The following is a 21,242-nucleotide window of genomic DNA, read 5'->3' as shown; positions in this document are numbered from 1 at the left end:
CCCTAGTGGCTTGTGTTGGGTAATTGCGTGTAGGCTAGGTCTCTGTATCTTGCCCGGTCACTATGGAGGAAGCTCCCTTGCTGAGGGCGTTGCCAGCTTCAGGCCGCTGCTCTGCCATGGCGGGGCCCCGGATGGGTAATGGACGGGGGGCTGTTTGGCTGTTTACCTCCGTGAGGGGTCTCAGAGCTGTTGCCCAGGGGGTTAGTGCACCCAGTTTTTTCCCTGGAATTTCCAGCTGCTGGACTGTGACTGAAAGGAAGGGAGTGACACACAGCAGCAATTCACCGGAGAATTCCGCTTTATTAGGGAAAGGTGCTGGGTTATATAGGAAGGGGCATGGGGTGATTGTGTTGTTACTTCTACGGGGCTGGTGGCTATTGGCTAGGTGCTGGGATTGGGAGGGGGGCGAGGGGTGATTGGGCTTCAGGTGGCGCCGGTGAGAACCGAGGACCTGGAAGAGAAGCAGGAGGTTCGCCATCTTATGGGTGGGGGTCCTTCAGTGACCTGTGTTGTTTCCGTCCCGCTGTTACATCCCTGTCCCTTTAAGACTTTCAAAAAGCACTCATTTTTCTTTGTCACAGGGGCATCAGCTTCGGAACCCGCTCAGAGGTCTTGCTGCCCTGTTTCCCTAGTTTCCAGCCCTCCACTCATGCACTGTGTCTGCGCACTGGTGCGGATGGCGGGGGCTTGGTGTTTAGCAGTCCTGGGCTCCCTCTCCCTCCCCTCTCTGACTCCTCTCCTCCCGCCGGGAGCTGGTATGAGGGGCGCTCAGTTCCCGCCGGGCTGGGGCTTGTATCTTACCCCTTTCACCAGGCGCTGGGCTCTTGCACATGTGGATGTGGTCTGGCTGTTGTCCTGTGTCTTCTGGTCTCTCTTTTAGGATTAGTTGTATTTGTTGTATTTTCAAAAATATATATGTTTTTGGGAGGAGATTCCCACTGTCCTACTCACGCCGCCATGTTGGCTCCGCCTCTGAGATGTCTCATTTAACACAGAATCCTTGCTCACTGAGTCCATATGAGTCAGTATCGCCTGATCCCACCATCCCTTTCACAATTATCCCACATCCTTGAAATCATCCCCACACAGGTTCCCTGGGTTTCCATATGAAAACATCAGACAACTCCAGCAGTCCTTTTAGAGTGAGGTACATTTACTGTCACACTTTTCCCTCAGCCTTTAGGGCCCTGCTGAGACTTGAGCTGTTATAGGCATAGAAGCAAAAAGGGGTGAAGGGGGCAGCTCCTAAGGAGGATATATGTTATTCTCCATGGCAACTGCCATAGGGGAAGCCAACACAGGTTCCCCAGGCAATGCAGCATTTCTCTCTTCAGACGGTGGGGGAGATCGCTTCATCCAGGAGTAGTGAAGCTTCCTCCACTGGAAAAGAAGGCCTAGCAGAACTTAGGGGCTCAAGTTCTCCAGCATGAGCTGCAAATTCAAATCCCTTAGCTCATCTTTTTCTTTATCAGCTTTATCCAGCAGTATCAGGAGAAGCCAGCCAGCCTCCCTCATTACATTTGTTGTAATGCTATATTTGTTAGAGAAAAATTTTCAAAGTATCATAGACACAGACAACCAGATACTTGCTTATAAGTGACTGATTAGAAACAATGGAGATATTTTGTATATCTCTATTGTCAAATCACATTATAGATGATCAATGCTCTCTTTAGTACTGGAAATAGAATCATTAGCATCTTTAAATCTAATCATATTAGATAGCCGATTCCAGAAACACTAGAACCAAATTATAAAACTTATCTTAAACTTGCCTTAAAATTATTTTCCTTAATCCATTTAAAAAATGGGCAGAAGAGCTGAACAGACAGTTCTCCAAAGAAGAAATTCAGATGGCCAACAGACACATGAAAAGATGCCCCATATCGCTAGTCATCAGAGAAATGCAAATTAAAACCACAATGAGATATCACCTCACACCAGTAAGGATCACTACCATTCAAGGGACAAACAACAACAAATGTTGGTGAGGTTGTGGAGAAACGGGAACCCTCCTACACTGCTGGTGAGAATGTAAACTAGTTCAACTATTGTGGAAAGCAGTATGGAGGTTCCTCAAAAAGCTCAAAATAGAAATACCATTTGACTCAGGAATTCCACTTCTAGGAATTTACCCTAAGAATGCAGCAGCCCAGTTTGAAAAAGACATATGCACCCCTATGTTTATCGTAGCACTATTTACAATAGCCAAGAAATGGAAGCAACCTAAGTGTCCATCAGTAGATGAATGGATAAAGAAGATGTGGTACATATACACAATGGAATATTATTCAGCCATAAGAAGAAAACAAATCCTACCATTTGCAACAACATGGATGGAGGTAGAGAGTATTATGCTCAGTGAAATAAGCCAGGCAGAGAAAGACAAGTACCAAATGATTTCAGTTATATGTGGAGTATAAGAACAAAGAAAAAACTGAGGAAACAAAACAACAGCAGAATCACATAACCCAAGAATGGACTAACAGTTACCAAAGGGAAAGGGATTTGGGAGGATGGGTGGGAAGGGAGGAATAAGGGTGGGGAAAAAGAAAGGGGGTATTACGATTAGCATGTGTAATGTAGAGGGGGTGCATGGGGAGGGCTGTGCAACACACAGAAGACAAGTAGTGATTCTATAGCATCTTACTACACTGATGGACAGTGACTGTGATGGGGTATGTGGGGGGGACTTGGTGATGGGGAGAGTCTAGTAAACATAATGTTCCTCATGTAATTGTAGATTATGATACCAAAATAATAAAAATAAATAAAAATAAAATAAAAAATAAAAAATAAAAAATTATTTTCCTTTAACCACTCTCGGTACCAAAATCTGTATTAGGGTTCTCCAAGCAGTAGTATCAATAGGATGTATAAATAAGATAGATAGATAGATAGATAGATAGATAGATAGATAGATAGATAGATAGATAGACAATAAAAATATATTTATTTCTGGATATATATATATATATATATATATATATATATATATATATATATCTGGATACATATATATAGCCAGAGACCCAGAAGGCCCAGGAGAGCCAATGGATTGTCCCAGTCCTAGTCTGAAGGCCTGAGAACCAGGAGAGTTCATAGTGGAGTCACATTACAAAGGCCGGTAGGCTGGATGTCCAGAAAGACTCAAAGTTTGAGCTTGTCAGTATATCCAAGGTCAGAATAGAAACCTGTCACAACTGAAGGCAGTCAGGCAAGAAGAATTTCCTCTCAGGTGAAGGTCAGCCTTTTGAGCTATTTGTTACTTCAACTGACTGGACAAGCTTCACCCACATTCGGGAGTGTAATCTTCTTTAGTTTATTGATTTAAATGTTTAATCCAGAATAATCGTTAACCAATTATCTGGACACCCTGTGTCCCAATTAAGTTTACATATAAAATTAAGCATCAGAATTCTTCCAAGAGGAATATTCAAAAGAAAACTATAGATACAGTATTTTATCATAAATAAAATAAGGAAAAATTGGATGAATGGGAACTTGAATGCTTACAACAATATTAATGAACTCTGAAGAGCTTCTATGCCACTAGCATATATCATCATTGGGGAAGTCTTGGTGAAAAATCAAGTAATATTTTTTGAAAGAGCACATTTTTGGTAGGAGGGGAAAAATGGTATACTTTTCTAAATACATGCAAAATTTCTGCTATTCATAAGACAGCTAAATAATTTTTCATGGGGAGATAAAACACACATTAGCATTAATAAGAATCTTGGGCTTTTAAAAACTAATTATTTTGTGGAAATTTCCTGTAACATATTCAGCCAAACCATTGCACAAGATGCTCAAATGGAAAGCATTCCTGGAAGGTGGCTTAATAAACTTTGGAAATTCTGAGTTTAACACAGCAAAAAATATATATATTCTCTTCAAGCAAGACTCTAAGAGCCTTTAGTACCTACATTACCCTTGCAAATCTTCAAGAGGGAGATATAATATGTGTCTTCTTCCAACTATATTGGACCCTAATACTCTTTTTGTCCTGGAGCATTTCACATATTCGTATTCTGTGAAACACACTTTGGGAAATGCTTCTCTTGAGTATTTTAAGTTCAAAATGTTTCCAATGTTCTTTTCAATGTAAGGAATAAAAATATCTCTTTATATTATGAAACTGTTATAATAACATCTTATGTAATTACAACACTAATTAGTTTCAAAGTACTTTCCCCACAATTAAAGCATTTTAGTTCTACAAGATTTTTGTAAGGCAGGTATAATGATCCTCATCACATGAATGAGAATTTAGGACAGAAATAATTTAAGAGACTTGTTCAAGGTCACATAGCTAGTTAGTAATAGAGTTTGAATTTCTTTTTAAAGACACCCAGGCAAAAGCTCTTTCCCCTTAATTATAATGTTCCTGCAGCATTTACTCATTAATGTCTATCATACATTACTTACATATGGATGACATTAGTCATTTCTGAAGTCTAGTCAGAAAAATTACTTTTAGTCTCCAAATGTGGGTAAAATTGCAGTATTTCTAGAATCTCTCACCTGGCTTTAGTGCATCTCCATATCAACAGGTGTTTCCAAGGGGTGGGGAGAGTAGCCCATCTCCATATCAATAGGCAATTACATGGGCGAGCAAAGGCTCATCTGGTCTGAAGAGGCCGGGTGGATCCCTCTCTTCTGCAGCCTGGTCGAGAGACAGGTGGGATGACTGCTTGTAAGAAATAAATGTGTACTCCCACTTTATTTCTCCCTTTGACTGATTTCAGTTCCAAAGGTATTTTGCCCCAGGATTTTCCCCCTGAAGTTACACCAAAGACGGTTTTTATTACTAGTTCTGCACTCTGTGACCCTGGTCAAGATTCTTGAGCATTTTGGAACTGTTTCCTTATTAGGAAATTATTAGTAAATTAGTAATTAGTAAATTAGGGGATTAGAAATAATTCCACAATCCCTCTTCTAAAACCCTGGGGCCATGTATATTTCTCAACTTAAACTATATTATAGTGAGGTAATTCACTCTCCATTCCATATATTACATAACAGTAATTCAATAAAGACAATATTTTTTTCTGCTAAAATAATATATTCACACTGAGTTTATTTGGTTAGAGACTATTATTAACCTCAACTCAGTTCATCTCAGAATTTCACCACTAAGTTTTGTCACAAAAGGAGTAAAAACATCTTTCAGTTTTCAGAATTTGTGTTAGTTTGGACTGCATCAATTCCATAAATCAAGGGGTTTATACACAACACAAATTGATTTCTCACAGTTTTGGAAGGTGGAAGTCCAAGATTAAGGTGCCTATGTGCTTGGATTTTGGTAAGAGTCCTTTACTGGGTTGCAGATGGCTGAGTTCTTGTTTCCTTCCATGATCAATAACAGAGAGAAAGCAAACTCTCTGACCCTTTTAAGGGTACTAATTCCATTCATGAGAACCCTGCCCTCATGACTTCATTTAATCCTTGTATCCTCCCAAAAGTACCACCTCTTAATCCCATCACAAGGCAGGACAGAGGTGGGGGGAGTAGCATTTCAACATATGAATAATGAGAAGACACAGACATTTTAGTCCATAACAAAGGTTCTTGGATATTAGAACCATGATAACAGATACGAGTACCTACCTCAGGACTGTCGTGAAATGCAAAGAGATATACACATTAAAGCACATAGAACAGTGGCTGGCACACAGCGAAAGCACAATAAAGGCCAGCTACTGATATTACCATTATGATTATAAAACAAATTTACATTCTTCACAATTTTTTTCATTAAAAAATGTATCTATCCAACATTTCTACATCATGAAATTTAAGAATAAGCAAAAATACATATTTTCTGAAGTATTCTGAGAATATTTTGGGAAGTTTGCTTCTTTTGATAATGAATCTAGTATTAAAGTATAAGAAAAGGTAAACAGAAACAGTAATGAATACAAGTCTCAAGTGAATGATAAACTTCAAGATGATAACACAATTTTGACTTAACCTCAAAAGAAACTCATGTCACATCTTTTGATCATTCCTCATGTGGACAACTAGAGGACCCTCATTCATCTGTACATCCAAGTGCTGTGTCTGGCAAAGAGAAGAGCAGGATGGCTCTTTAATGCATAAACAGACCATTGAAGAATAAATCCCCAGTATCTGTACAAAGCTTATAGATGCTCATGTTTACAGATATTAATTCTTATTGCTTTAATAGGATCCCAGAATCATACAACCCTCTTAGGGCATGAGTCACAAAATCATACATCCCTCTTAGAGCAGCATAATATGAATTTACTCCTGAAATATGTGAGCTTTGAAAGCCTTTATTACTGAATTGTTCTTTCAAAGGTAGTTCCCTGGAAATCATGAAATAGGAAGTGCGATTTACTATCTCTACCTGTTAGCTAACCAAAATGATAAGGATCCTATGCTTCAACCAGGTATAGATGTGGCTTGATACAGGGAAATTAGAGAAAAGTATTAATTTTAGAATATGTTTTAAGATATGTAATTTCAAAGCACTCATTAAAAGTAAACCACGTGAATTCCTTAAGAATAAAAGTTTTAATTGTAAAAAGCAAAGAAAGCATGCAACTGGCTATAACTCAAGGGGAAAAAATCCCAGGGCAAAATATATTTAAAACAAAATCAGTCAAAGAGAAATAAAGTAGGAGAAAACCCAGGTATTGTCGACAAGCAGTCATCCATTTCTGCTCTCCCGTGTCTCTCATGACCCAGCTGCATAAGAAAGGACCCTACGCAAACCTCCCCCCAGATAAGCCCTAACTCACCTGTTGTAATTACCTATTGATACAGAGAAGGACTACTTCTCTCCACCCCTTGGAAACACCTATTGATATGGAGATGCACTAAGGCCAGGTGAGAGATTCTGGAAACATTGCAATTTGACCTACAGTCCACCTCTCCAGAAACCTGACCGCCCAATCTACTCACTCCCCATCTTCCACAATGGCCCCTGTGCGAGAAAACTGGAGCATTGTAATGAGACTAATAACATAAAATCATGATAATTCTGAAGCCAGAGGATTCAGCTAGGTTCAAAGTCCTATGCAGATTAAGTCCATAGCTCGCCCATCCCACGGGCGGTCAGTAGCTGAACAGGTAGGGACGTCCCAGCCTCTGACTGACCTTCCATGCAGAGCCTCCTGGAACTGTAGCTCTGCCTGCTGGGGCTGGAGGAGCCAGTGGCTCTGCTCACAGGGCAAAGTGCACTGACCCACAGGAGATGGAGGACGGCCACAGGAGTTCTCCAGGAAAATTTGGCAACTTTTCTGTTGCCAAATTTGTTTTCATACAAAATTGTTTCATATAAAACTGGTCTGAAAGCTCAAAGGAGAGGGTGAGCACTACACCTGTTTAGTCCTTGACAGATCAGAAGGCAGAGAGCAGGGTTCCTTTTGTTTGTTGAATTTGGAGCAAAGGATGACGTTTCCTGGAGTGAAATCCTGAGGTTAATGTGAAAGCACCTTAGCGTCCAATGGAGACTTAGGAGATGGAAATTTTATTCGGATAAAATCGTAATGAATTGGAATGGAACAAATTAAAATTGTGAATAAAACAATCCATTTAAACATAGAAGCCCGCACTTCCAAATTAGGTGTCCAACCCTGGGCCCTGGCAGTTCCTGGCCCCACCAGGTACCCAGGGGGGGCCGGGCTGTGCAGCCACCGGCACCAGCGCAGTGAGGACCTTGCGCGGGATGGGGGCAGGGGATTTACTGGGCGCACCGCCGCCTGTACCCCGAGGCCGAAGCCCAGGGGGGCTTGACAAGGGGTGGCGTGGTCGGCCCCACGCTGTCTCCCCTTTGTCCCTGAGCACGGCGGCCTCTGAGGCGCCGGTATCTGGGTCCCGAGTCCTGAGGCGGCGGCGGCAGAGCGCTGGCACCGCGGCGGCGAGGCGGCGGGGCAGGAAGGACGGGGAACCGGGCCGCCGGGCCGCGACGGCGCCACCCGTCGGGTCCCTGCCGTACGAGGCGCCGGCGCTCGCGGGGCTGCGCGGGAAAGGGCGGCCTGGGCCCGAGCAAAGGGAAGGCCCACCGTGGCCCGGGAAGCACCCGAGGGAGGGGCCGGCGGCCCCGCGGCGGCCCCGGCCTGGCCTCCTGGCGCTTCCCCCCAGCGGCTCCCAGTCGGGCTCCTCCGCGACGCCAGGGGGCGCCCTGACTCACGTCCGCTCAGCCGTCTCCGCGACTGTGGGTCGCAACTGAGAGAAAATCCACGTGGGGTCCGCGGCCGGGAAGCGCCGTGTGGGCCTTCGCCGCCCCCCTGCTCTGGAGGGATCCCCCGTTTCCCTCCTTGAGGTAAAATTCCTGTCACAAAAACCGACAAAACCGCAAACCGTTCCTTTCCTTTTCTTTGCGTTTGGTTGTCCTCTCCCCGCCCACCTAGAGCCCCTACGACCCTCCGGCCAGGCGGGGGCCCCGCGGGGCCCCGCCGCCCCTTCCCCTTTTCCTTCTCCCGTTGCCGCGGCCTCCAGGCCTCGCTGTCACCGGCGGCCGCCGCTCCGCGCCTTCCCCGGGCCGCCCGCTGCTCCCGCGCCCTCACGCCCCCACCGGCCGGCGCGGCAATGGGCGGCCCCGGCCGGGAAGGCGCGGGGGCGCAGGTTTCTCTCCCATCGGGGGACGCGTTGGGAGCCCTGGTGCGGAGGTGGAGGGCGGCGGCCCTAGCCGAGTGGCTGAGTGTCCAGAGCCAGGCCTGGAGGCCCGGGTGGCCCGGCGGCTGCAGGGCGCCTCTGCACCGGGGGTGCCCCCGACAGAAGGGTCGGCTCCCCCGGCTGCCTCTGACCCCCCACGTCTAGGGACGGGGCTCCGCGGAGACCTAGTCCCCGGCCGGCCTCCGGAGGGGAAGGCCCGCAGCGCCGCCTTGCGGTCCCCGCAGGACGGCGCCTCACCGGGGCCTCCCCCGGGGCGGGTCCCAGCACAGCGGATCCCAGCGCCCCGGCAGAGGTGGGGCCGTGTGCGCACAGGCGCCCCGGGGGGCGGTCCCCGCCTGCCCTCCAGGCCGCGTCGGGGGCTCCGCGCCGCCGCCGGCTCGCCCCCGGCAGGAGGGCCTGGGGGCCGCCACAGCGCCCCGGACGCCCAGCTGCCCTGCTGCTCCGGGAGAGCGTCCCCGTTGGGGGCAGCCCACGCGGCCCTGCGGGCCCCCAGGAGGAACAGACGGCCCCCTGTCCCGGTTAGGGCTCGGGTCCCCGCCCCCGCTGCCGCTGCGCCCGCACTCCGCGCCAGGGCACTCACGGGGTGCGGTGGGCGGCGTGGGCAGGGGGCGCCCCTGGGCCGCCGCCTCTCTCCTCCGTCCTCGCCCTCGTCTCCCCACTTCCCGCCCACCCATCCGGGACTCCCCCTCCAGGACTAAAACCTCACTGTGCACAGTGAAATTTTCAGCCTCCCAGCTCCCTGTGGCCAATGCCTGCCGTCACGGAGCCTCTGCTGAGCACCTACCAGGTACAAGGCCCTTGTGGTGGGGAGGTGCTGCATGGCGAGCAAACCCCAGGGCCCGGTCCCTGGGAGCCCTCCTCTGGGGGCACGGCGAGTGGGCGGCGCGATGGGAACACGGCAGGTTCGTGTCCTTCCCCAGGGCACCCAGGGGCTGGACACCGGAAGTGGGCGGCTGCCCGACCAGGCCAGGCCGGGAGCCAGCAGGGAAGGCCCTGAGTCCCAGCGTTGTTGAGCCGAGTCCCACTGAGTCGGGCCTCTAGCATCAGTGGGTTTGAATGTGTGTGTCAGCAGAGGGTGGACGGCTTGGGGAGCGTGGCCTCACCCCACTGCAGCAGTGTAAGATGTTACAAGCTTCTGTCACTCTCATATAATCAGCGCCTATGCCTGTTGATGGCAGAGGTGGTGTTTCAAGCCCACTGTATCCCGTCTAGTCTTCACTTAGACTCATTTTGGGGCTTCTGATTCTCAACATGCACCCAAGTCTCATGAGCTGCCTTTGTCTTTCAGGCAACCTCCGCCTCTTGTCCTCACCAGCTGCTGCCGTCGCTCCCCTTTGCTTTGTGTGGGACGGGTGTGAGCTGAGTATTCAGAGTTCTGCCCTGCGGATGGCTTCCCCCCACCCTTCCCAGCTGCCGCTGGCCTCTCTGCACCATCTGGAGCGCTGAGACCACCTCCACCTTCTTGATCGGACATGTGGATTCCAGAGGAAATGCCAGGGCTAACGGCGCAGGCATCAAAATGACCAACTGGGCAGGCTCCAGGTAGGTGCTCCCAACACTTGATCTGAGGGTGTCGCTTCCATATTTTTCTTTGAATTAGTAGACATTATTTTTTAGAACAGTTTTATGTTTACAGACACATAGAGCAGAGAGTACAGAGTTCTCACAGATCCCTGTTCTCTCTCACACAATATCCCCTGTTAGGTAGTAGTGTTTTGCATTGCATTGAGTGCTCATTTCTACAATTGATCTACTACTGAAAAATACAGTATTCTTAACTAAAGCCCCTGGCTTACATTAGAATTTATTCTCTCTGTCATACAGTTCCATAGGCTCTGACAAATGCTTCCTGTCACAAATCCACCACTACAATGTCATACAGAATTGTTTACTGCCCTGGAAGTTCTGGTGCTTCTCCAGTTCATCCCTCCTTTCCTCCTAGAAAACCCATGGCAACCACTGATCTTTTTACTGCCTCTATAGATTTGTCTTTTCCAGAAGGTGCTATAGTGGAACCATACAGTATGTAGACTTTTCAGACTAACTACTTTATACATTTAACTGATTTGACATTATTACATTTAAAGTTCCTCTGTGTCTTTTATGGCTTGGTAGCTCATTTCATTTTATCACTGAACACTATTCCATTGTATAGATGTGCCACAGTTTGGTTCTTCAGTCATGTAGGGAAGGACATCTCTGTTACTTAGACTTTTTGACCATCATAAATAAATTTGCTTCAGCCACTCACCTACAGGTTTTGTGTGAACATACATGTTCATCTTATTTGGGTAAATACCTGGAGCTGTGATTCCCGGGTGCACTATGAAAATATGTTTAGCTTTGTAAGAACTTCCCCACTGCCTTCCAAAGTGGCTGTACCAGTTTGTGTTGCCATCACCGATGTCAGAGTTCCATGGACCCACATCCTCGGTAGCGTTCACTGTTAGTGTTTTGGGTTTTCCGTGTTTCAGTAGGTGTGTGGTGGTGTATTGTTGTTTTAATTCAAAATGCCTTAATAACAAATGAGTTTGAGCATCTTTCAGAGGCTTATTTACCATCTGTCTTTTTTGCTGAGGTGTCTATTTAGGTCCTTTCTCTATTGTGTAATTGGGGTGTTTGCTTTCTTATAGTTGTGTTTTAAGTGTTCACTGTGTATTTCGGATACCAGTCCTTCAACAGATATGTACTTTGCAAAGATTTTCTCCCAGTCTGTGGCTTGTCTTTAGTTAGCTTAACGGTGTCTTCACAGAGCAGAAGTTTTTAATTCCAACTTACCAATTCTTTCTTTTCACAGATTGTTCATTGGTATTGTATCTAAAAAGCCCACACAAACACACAAAGTTATCCAGATTTTCTCCTATGTTATCTTCCAGAGGTTTTATCATTTTACACCTTTTAGGTCTATGGTCCATTTTGTGTAAAGTATAAGGTCCCTGTGTAGGTTCACTTTTTTTCCCCACAGGTAGTTGTCCAGGTGCTCTAACACCGTATGTTGTAAAGATGATCACTGTACTTTCTCCATTAATTGCTTTTGCTCCTTTGACAAAGATCAGTTGGCTGCATTTATGTAGCTCTATTTCTGATTTTGTTCCATTAATCTATTTGCTTTTTCAACAGTTGCACACAGTTTTAATTACTATACGTATATAGCAAGTCTTGAATTTGGTAGTGTCAGTCAGATTTTTCTGCATCTTCACAATGAGAACCTGCTCAGGCTCCTGGCAGTAAAACTCACAACAATGTGGGGTCCCCCCAACAAGTCTGGGTCTCCAGGAGTTTTAAGCTCTGAAGCAATTCCAGCAGCTTCTAGTAATTTCTCAGTTACCTTTTAAGTGTACCCAGCTGCTGCTTTTCAGCAATTTTAGTGGGTTCAGTTGCAAGTAAGCTGTGACTCCCGGCATAAGCTTGTCTCTCTAGTTTTCGGAGTTCCAGTTTCCCTCTGACCTCAGTTCTGTGGGCTATCTAAGATGAATTGTTGATTTTCTGTTTGTCTAGTATTTTTTCTTGTGGGAAAAGATTGATGACTTCCAAGTTCTTTGCATGTTGGGAAATAACCTAGTTTCCTTTTTAAAAAAACTTATTTACATGTGATGACTAATTTTCTCTGTCAACTTCACTGAGTCTGGGGAAATTCAGATTAAGCCTTATTTCTGGATGTGTTTGTGAGAGTACTTTGGCTGAGGTTAACATTTGCATCAGTGGACTCAGTTAAAGTAGACCTCCTCCCACCACATAGGTGGGCATCATCCAGTTCTTTGAAGGCCTGAATGGAACAAAAGGTGGACAAGTTCATCCCTTTTTCCTTCCTGCCCGACCACTTGAGCTGGGACATCAGTCTTCTTCAGCCTTTTCACTGGGATTTATACCAGAGGCTCCCCTCATTCTTAGGCCTTTGGACACAGTCTGCAATCAACCCAGTGGCATTCCTGGCTCTCCAGCTTCCAGATGGGAGATCAGGGATTCTTAGCTTTCATAATTGTATGAGCCAATTCCTCATAATAAATCTCATTTGGTTCTTTTTCTCTGGAGAACCTTAACTAATATAATGTAATAAAATTCATGAATTGTAAATGTACACATCAATGATTTTAGATGTATAGAGAGTTGTTCATCCCCAATGTCCAGTTTTGGAACCTTTTCTTTACCTCCCCAAATTCCTTTGAGCCACTTCGTTGTCAATCCCCAATCCCTGGTCAACATGACTGGACCTGAGCAGGAGACAAGTTGAGAAAATCATCGACGACATTAAGTTTAAATTTTCATTAGATTAGGACTTTATATGATGGATCATTTTCTTACTTTAATGACCAGTAAAGGAGAGACTGCATTCTAGGTACCTTGAGGGGACTTGATACAGTGGCTGTTCTATTGCTTTCCTTGTATTAGTCCACCTGTGTTGGTAACTAGTACTTGGTAAAAAAACCTTGGCTGATGAGCTCAGGAGAAAAAGGAGCTTAAAAAAACCTGTCATAGGAAAGAGAGTTAGATTCTCAGATAAAATTACATGGAATTAAATATTATACTATCATTATTCTTTTTGAAATTTGGTTGGTAACATTAAGGGAACATTCCTCCAGCACCTAAAAGGCCTTTCCTAGTACCATTCACATTATGAGGCTTGGGAACACCCATGATGTTGAGCACAGGATTTTTTACTGTGGTTCTTGGATTTTTTTTTTTTTTTTTTTTTTGCTTTTACAGGGATTAAAATACACATTTCTGAAAATTGAAAAATCAGGAGAGTAGAGATAAGCATCTGAATTTGTTTTCTATTGCTCTATATCAACAGATTGAAAGAACATTGGTATCAAACAGCACGCATTTGTTACCTTAGAGTTCTGTAGATCAGATGTCTGGTATGTGGCTGGGTTCTCAGCAAGTCATGAGGCTGAACTTTCATCTGATATTTAGCTTCCTCTTCCAAGCTTACTACAGTTATTGGCAGAATTCATTTGTTTGTGTGTGTAGGACTGAATCACTTTTTTGTGTGCTGGTTGACAGCCAGAGGCCACTCTCTGCTTCCAGATGTCCCTACATTCTTTCTCAGCTCAACCATGAATTTGATAAATATTTCATTCTTCTTAATCTAGGTGGTATATTTTGAGTTTCATCAAGTATGCACAATGGGACACATTTACAATTTTATCCTGTGTCTTGGATCACAGTTTCATCTACTTATTTTTCAGAAAGTTTCACCTAGTCTAGTGATTCTTCTTTCCTAGGCATTGCCAAGAATCCCAAGACCTACACAGTACTGGATTGTGGACCGTTAGGCTCACATTCCTGGTTTATCTGGTAGGCAGACAGAGAAGTCTCACACCTAATAAGACCCTGTGGATATGTAGCCTCTTTCAGGAGTGTCAGCTATTCTAATCTTCAAGAAGCTTTAAGATCTATAAGTACATGTCTGTACAAAAACATTTGATAGTTTACCCAGAGTTTCAGAGGGCTATTCTAATTACACAGCACTGGAGTCTCTGCTAACTGAGGGTTTGGCTAGTACACAGCACTAAATCTCTGAATCGCTGGGGACTGTGAGACAGTAGTTAGTGGAAAGCCTAAGCAATAAGCCCCCATGACCTTACTCGTAGTCCGCCTTACCCTGGCAGCCTCTTCCTTCACTCCGGCTATTTTCTTCTAAGGGATTATCACTTCTCCCCACATTCTGGCTTTGCCTTTGCTCCCTCAGTTATATGGTATGTCTGGCCATATTCAATGTAAATGTTAACAGGGAGCTCAAATTCTTTCTAGTTGGTGTCTTGGGACCCATGCAAACTGAGAAACCTGGCCGCTATAATCTTAAATAAATAAAATGTGTAAAAAATCCAGTTTATCAAGATATATCTCTGTTCAGAGTATATAAAGCACACCTGAAGAATGTGCCCTAAGTTCATAAGCATTATGATCATATTTGCTTATCTCAGATCAGCAGTTATACGTAGATTTTTGTTGGCTGGTTTGGTGAAAAGAGGAAAATTTGTTGTATGATCCTATGTTACTAAAACCTAGAAATCAGGGAGAATTCCCTGGTTTAGAGAAAATTTTGTTTCGTAAAGGCCATACCTAGGAGATGTAGAGAAATCATACATGAAACTCCAGAAGTCATTCTGTATGTTGTGTTTTCCAGGACTGGGCTAGGTGAGGGTCTTCATCTTTACCATTTACACTGCCATTTGTTTTGACAGAGTTACAATGTAACTGTATTTTTGGTTGTCCGCAAGACACTGTTCTTGACTTTCCTGGTAGTAAGTCTTAGACTTCACACCTAGGCTCATCAAAAAGCCTCATTTTGCTTTAGTAGTAGAAATATGTCACTCTTATTCATCTTTCCCCAACCAGTCAATTGGGACCATCTAAATTTAACAACCATAATAAAAATACATACTTTTGCAGCAATGTTCTGCCTTAGAAATAATCTCGTTTCCAACCAACAAAATGGTGGAGATTCCTCTTGTAGTGTGACTTGCAGGTCACAGAGTCCTTCCAAACCTCATATGCCTCCTATGTACACTTAGTTTAAGCAAAAGCAAAGATCCTGTAATGTGGCCTCTGTCTAAGGATGGACACCTTGCTCAAGATGAGTCACTCATAGCACTGTGATACACTCCTGGCGTGTGTGGAGAGTTCACAAATGAGTTTCAGACCCAAGTAGAACTGAAAAACTCCCTTACTAGATTTTTGTGTCTGGAGATAGAGTGAGAGTTTTATGAACTTCTTACCAGTAATTAAAGATTTTAAGAGGATAGCTGCTGTAACATGTGTATCCATGTACCCAAGAGAAGCAGAGGAGGGAGAGAATAGGAAAGTTAATACACAACCTTTTGGAAAACAAAAAGCCCAGAGAAGATTAACCTGGTTTCTTTGAATCATGAGCACCAACTGCTTTGGATTCCTCAGGCCATTCCCTTCCATTCTGGACAACTGTTTGGATTCTATGACCCATCGATTTGTCAAATCATCCTTCTAATACACTATGTTTTTTTGGTTTAATATAAATTAATGTGCATTTGTTTATAGTATGTACAAATAAAAGAGTGAATCTTGTTAAATGTAGAAGGTCAAGGGTTTTGTATATAAAGCTATTTTATTAAGACTATTTACAAAATAAAAAAATAGAAAATGTTCAGCAATGGAAGAATTGTTAAGCAGGTCATGACAAAACTATAAAATTGAAATATGTTGTGGCCATTAAAACTGTGTTTTCAAAGACTGTTAAATGGCCATTGTTTTTATGAGAAACTGTTAAGTGATACAGCAGATACAAGATTGTTTAATCAATATTAATCACATTTATTTGTAAATACATAGATGAATGTTTAGAAGGAAAATTACACAATTGTCGAGAGCAATTGCCTGGGGATGGTGAGAACACGCTGATGTGTTCATGCTCTTCTATACTGATTAAATAAGCATATGCATTTTATATTTAGAGAAATTTAAAAATATAATGTTAAAATGACATTCACTCATATATGACATGACTTTCAGTTCAGTCCCTAAGAAAATTATTAGAAATTTTAAGTTAACAGAGTGAAGTTACTGAAGCATTTATCTTATAGAGAAAAAGCTAAAGAACGAATGCAAGAGAGACTTTATTCAGTAGTTTTTTCCTCTGTGCATATTTACACAAATAAACCACAGAAATGTCTCTCCCAATAAATTGTATCCTTAAGTGACTTGTTCTTTAAACAAATATTAAGAAATTATAATTACTTGAATTGTGTTTTCCTTTAATGAAGATATAAAGCCCACAATGGATAAGATAATTCCTATGCTGAAAAGGTATGTGATTCCAATTGTATGTGGAAGCACTGTGTAATGAATTGGCCCCTTTATCTTTCAACTGCCATTAAAGAAAAATACATCTTCTTACTTGCTAAATGCTTATTTCTAATATTTTTTTCCCCATAGAGGCCCATTCCCCAGAGAACCGATAGCAAAGGCTAATAGTCAGTTTCTAAAAGTAGAGAGATTAAAAAATAAATAAATCGAATAAGCAAAAAGATTCAAAAAACATGCCTACTAAAATGAGGACAGTTTTCTAAGTTAAAGACCCTGATTTTTAATACAGGGTAATGTTGCCATAACACCTAGAGTTAATTTAAGAGTAATAAAAAAATAAACATATGACTACAAAGATTCCTTTGGACTTAAAATAATTCAATTTCATTTTATAAATCTTCAAATAATTCTGATAGGGATTTACAAGGACAGCAGTCTACCTGGGTGGCTCCCCACTGTCTCGCCTGTCCTCAACACAAACAGCACTACAAGGACAGCAATCTAGTCCAGGTGGCTCTCTTCTATCTCATCTCCCTCAACACAAACAAAAGGAAAAAACACTCCCTTGGTTTCCTGCTCTGCAGAGAACCAGTTCTCAAGGTTCACTCCCTAAGCTCCCTCCCACTTGCCTGCTGGCTTGCTGAGCAGGAAGGAATGTCATAGATAAGGAAGCAGAAGGATATATATATTGCTCCCTTTGCCTTTGTTTGGGGCTCAGACTTTTTGGGAGATGACTCTCCTCTGAGCCCGTGAGTGTGAAATAAAGCCTCAACACTCCAAGACCTCCAAGTGCTGCTTGGTTCTTCTTTCAGTGATCCAGTCCAGGCTTTTAAAAGTATTTTCCATAACAATTTCTTTGAATAAAACTGAATGAATTGTATCATTTGACTCTTGAAAGTTTTTAACTAATTCCAAAATAGTCATAGCTATTCCACATACCAAAAAACCATGTATGTTTCTTTTTTCTAAGAATGCAGAATATTTAACTAATAATGTTTATCAGATTTAGAGGGGAAATTTATATTTTTAAAAAATTCTAAATCTTCTCAACCATTGAGTATTTCTCTTTTCACATACTGATGCATCCTTGATTGTTCATAATCTGTGTTCATCTAATCTGTGAAGACACCTTTACCCTTTATTTATTGCATTACGCTCAGTTTTATTTCACTCAATCTTTTATCTTATCCTCTGCAACTGTTTCCTAATTCACTTTTACAGTATGTAGCACCACTGTAAAAATTCCCTAGGTTTTTTGTGCCTATTGCTTTACCCTGTCTCTCTGTTGCTTTCCATCTCAAACAACAAACTATTTCTTCTTTTTACTTCTGAAGTCATTGCCATTATCCTTAAAATTAATATCAAATCAGGCAAAGCATTCTTATTCACCCTTCTCATCTCTAAATTTAATTCAACAAGTATTTTTTTATATTTTATATAATTTTTTATATTTATTTTATTATCATTAATCTACAATTACATGAAGAGCATTATGTTTACTAGACTCCCCCCTTCACCAACTCCCCCCCCACAAACCCCATGACAGTCACTGTCCATCAGCTTACTAAAAGAATCACTACTTGTCTTCTCTGTGTTGCACAGTCCTCCCTATGCGCCCCCCCCGACATTATACATGCTAATCGTAAGGCCCCCTTTCTTTTTCCCCACCCTTATCCCCTCCCTTCCCACCCATCCTCCCCAGTCCATTTCCCTTTGGAAACTGTTAGTCCATTCTTGGGTTCTGTGATTCTGCTGCTGTTTTGTTCCTTCAGTTTCTCTTTGTTCTTATACTCCACATATGAGCGAAATCACTGGGTACTTGTCTTTCTCCACCTGGCTTATTTCACTGAGCATAATAATAATACCCTCTAGCTCCATCTGTGTTGTTGCAAATGGTAGGATTTGTTTTCCTCTTATGGCTGAATAATATTCCATTGTGTATAATATGTACCACTTCTTGTTTACTCATTCATCTGCTGATGGACACTTAGGTTGCTTCCATTTCTTGGCTATTGTAAATAGTGCTGCGATAAACATAGGGGTGCACCTGTCTTTTTCAAACTGGGCTGCTGCATTCTTTGGGTAAATTCCTAGAAGTGGAATTCCCGGGTCAAATGGTATTTCTATTTTGAGCTTTTTGAGGAACCTCCATACTGCTTTCCACAATGGTTCAACTGATTTACATTCCCACCAGCAGTGTAGGAGGGTTCCCCTTTCTCCACAACCTCGCCAACATTTGTTGTTGTTTGTCTTTTGGATGGTGGTGATTCTTACTGGTGTGAGGTGATATCTCATTGTGGTTTTAATTTGCATTTCTCTGATGACTACCAATGTGGAGCATCTTTTCATGTGTCTGTTGGCCATCTGACTTTCTTCTTTGGAGAACTGTCTGTTCCGCTCCTCTGCCCATTTTTTAATTGGATTATTTGCTTTTCTTGTTTGTTGAGGTGCGTGAGCTCTTTATATATTTTGAATGTCAATCCTTTATCGGATCTGTCATTTATGAATATATTCTCCCATATACTGTAGGGTACCTTTTTGTTCTATTGATGGTGTTCTTTGCTGTACAGAAGCTTTTCAGCTTGATATAGTCCCACTTGTTCATTTTTGCTTTTGTTTCCCTTGCCCGGGGATGTATGTTCTTGAAGAAGTCGCTCATGTTTATGTCCAGGAGATTTGTGCTTATGTTTTTTTCTGAGAGTTTTATGGTTTCATGACTTACATTCAGGTCTTGGATCCATTTCAAATTTACTTTTGTTTATGGGGTTAGACAGTGAACCAGTTTCATTCTCTTACGTGTAGCTGTCCAGTTTTGCCAGCATCATCTGTTGAAGAGACTGTCATTTCCTCATTGTATGTCCACGGCTCCCTTATCATATATTAATTGACCATATATGTTTGCGTTAATGTCTGGAGTCTCTATTCTGTTCCACTGGTCTGTGGCTCTGTTCTTGTGCCAGTACCAAACTGTCTTGATGACTGTGGCTTTGTAGTAGAGCTTGAAGTTGGGGAGTGAGATACCTCACCCACCCACCCACACACAGACACACTTTCTTCTTCCTTCTCAGGATTGCTTTGGCTATTCAGGATCTTTGATGTTTCCATATGAATTTTTGAACTATTTCTTCCAGTTCATGGAAGAATGCTGTTGGTAATTTGATAGGGATTGCATCAAATCTGTGTATTGCTTTGGGCAGGATGGCCATTTTGACGATATTAATTCTTCCTAGCCAAGAGCATGGGATGAGTTTCCATTTGTTAGCGTCCTCTTTAATTTCTCTTAAGAGTGTCTTATAGTTTTCAGGGTATAGGTCTTTCACTTCCTTGGTTAGGTTTATTCCTAAGTATTTTATTCTTTTTGATGCAATTGTGAATGGAGTTGTTTTCCTGATTTCTCTTTCTGTTGGTTCATTGTTAGTGTATAGGAAAGCCACAGATTTCTGTGTGTTGATTTTGTATCCTGCAACTTTGCTGTATTCCAATATCAGTTCTAGTAGTTTTGGGGTGGAGTCTTTAGGGTTTTTTATGTACAGTATCATGTCATCTGCAAATAGTGACAGTTTAACTTCTTCTTTACCAATATGGATTCCTTGTATTCTTTGCTTTGTCTGATTGCCGTGACTAGGACCTCCAGTACTATGTTGAATAACAGTGGGGAGAGTGGGCATCCCTGTCTTGTTCCCCATCTCAGAGGAACAGGTTTCAGCCTCTCGCTGTTCAGTATGACGTTGGCTGTGGGTTTGTCATATACGGCCTTTATTATGTTGAGGTACTTGCCCTGTATACCCATTTGGTTGAGAGTTTTTATCGTGAATGGATGTTGAATTTTGTCGAATGCTTTTTCAGCATCTATGGAGATGATCATGTGGTTCTTGGCTTTCTTTCTGTTTATGTGGTGGATGGTGTGGATGGATTTTCGAATGTTGTCACCATCCTTGCATCCCTGGGATGAATCCCACTTGGTCATGGTGTATGATCCTTTTGATGTATTTTTGAATTTGGTTTGCTAATATTTTGTTCATTTCCTAGGTATTTTTGCTCCTCATCCACAGTTCCTGAAAATCCTTCTGAGCCATAACTGTCCAATGGGTGTCTTGTTAGGTTAATGCAGAGGCTTTGGGTCCCTAGCCCAGGGTAGTGGCTGGTTGCCAGGGGCACCAGGCTTGTGGTTAGAGGGTGAGAACTTTCAGCTCCCAGCCCCCAGGGAAGAAGAGGAAATGGATGAGGGCTGGAGGTTGAATCAGCAATGGCCAGCGATTTAGTCAGTCATGACTCTGCAGTGAAACCCTCACAAAACCCTATGAGAAGAGCACATCTCTCTCTCTTATCTCCTGCTTCTCTGTCAGAGCTTCCATGCTTGGGAAACTAGGTCGCCTGCATATGCCACCATGCCAGGCCCCAAGTCCCGGGAGGATAGAAGCTCCTTTACTTGGGACCTTGCCGTGTGCGCGCGCGCGCGTGTATGCGTGTGTGCGCGCGTGTGTGTGCTGTTGTGTCCTTTATGGTGCTCTCTGTTAAACTGGTAAACATGTTTTCCTGAGCTGCTGAGGCACCCTAACAACTTGGGCAGACCTAAGGGGGAGGTCGCTGGAACTTCCAATCCTAGCCTGTATGCAGGTGGGAAGCACAGGCTAATTGTATGGGCCTGGCACTCCGGCCTGGAGTTGGGGTGGAGGGCAGTCTTGAGGATAGAAACCTTACCCTGGGGAATCTGGTGCTGTCTGCAGGCAGATATCGTCAGAGTTGAGTTCTCAGAAACCCTGCTGGTGTTCGAGAATTGCTTGGTGTTGTATGCCTTGGAAACAGGT

This window comes from Manis pentadactyla, chromosome 19, assembly GCF_030020395.1.
Source record: "Manis pentadactyla isolate mManPen7 chromosome 19, mManPen7.hap1, whole genome shotgun sequence".
Taxonomy (NCBI): Eukaryota; Metazoa; Chordata; class Mammalia; order Pholidota; family Manidae; genus Manis; species Manis pentadactyla.
This window is presented reverse-complemented; position numbering follows the sequence as displayed.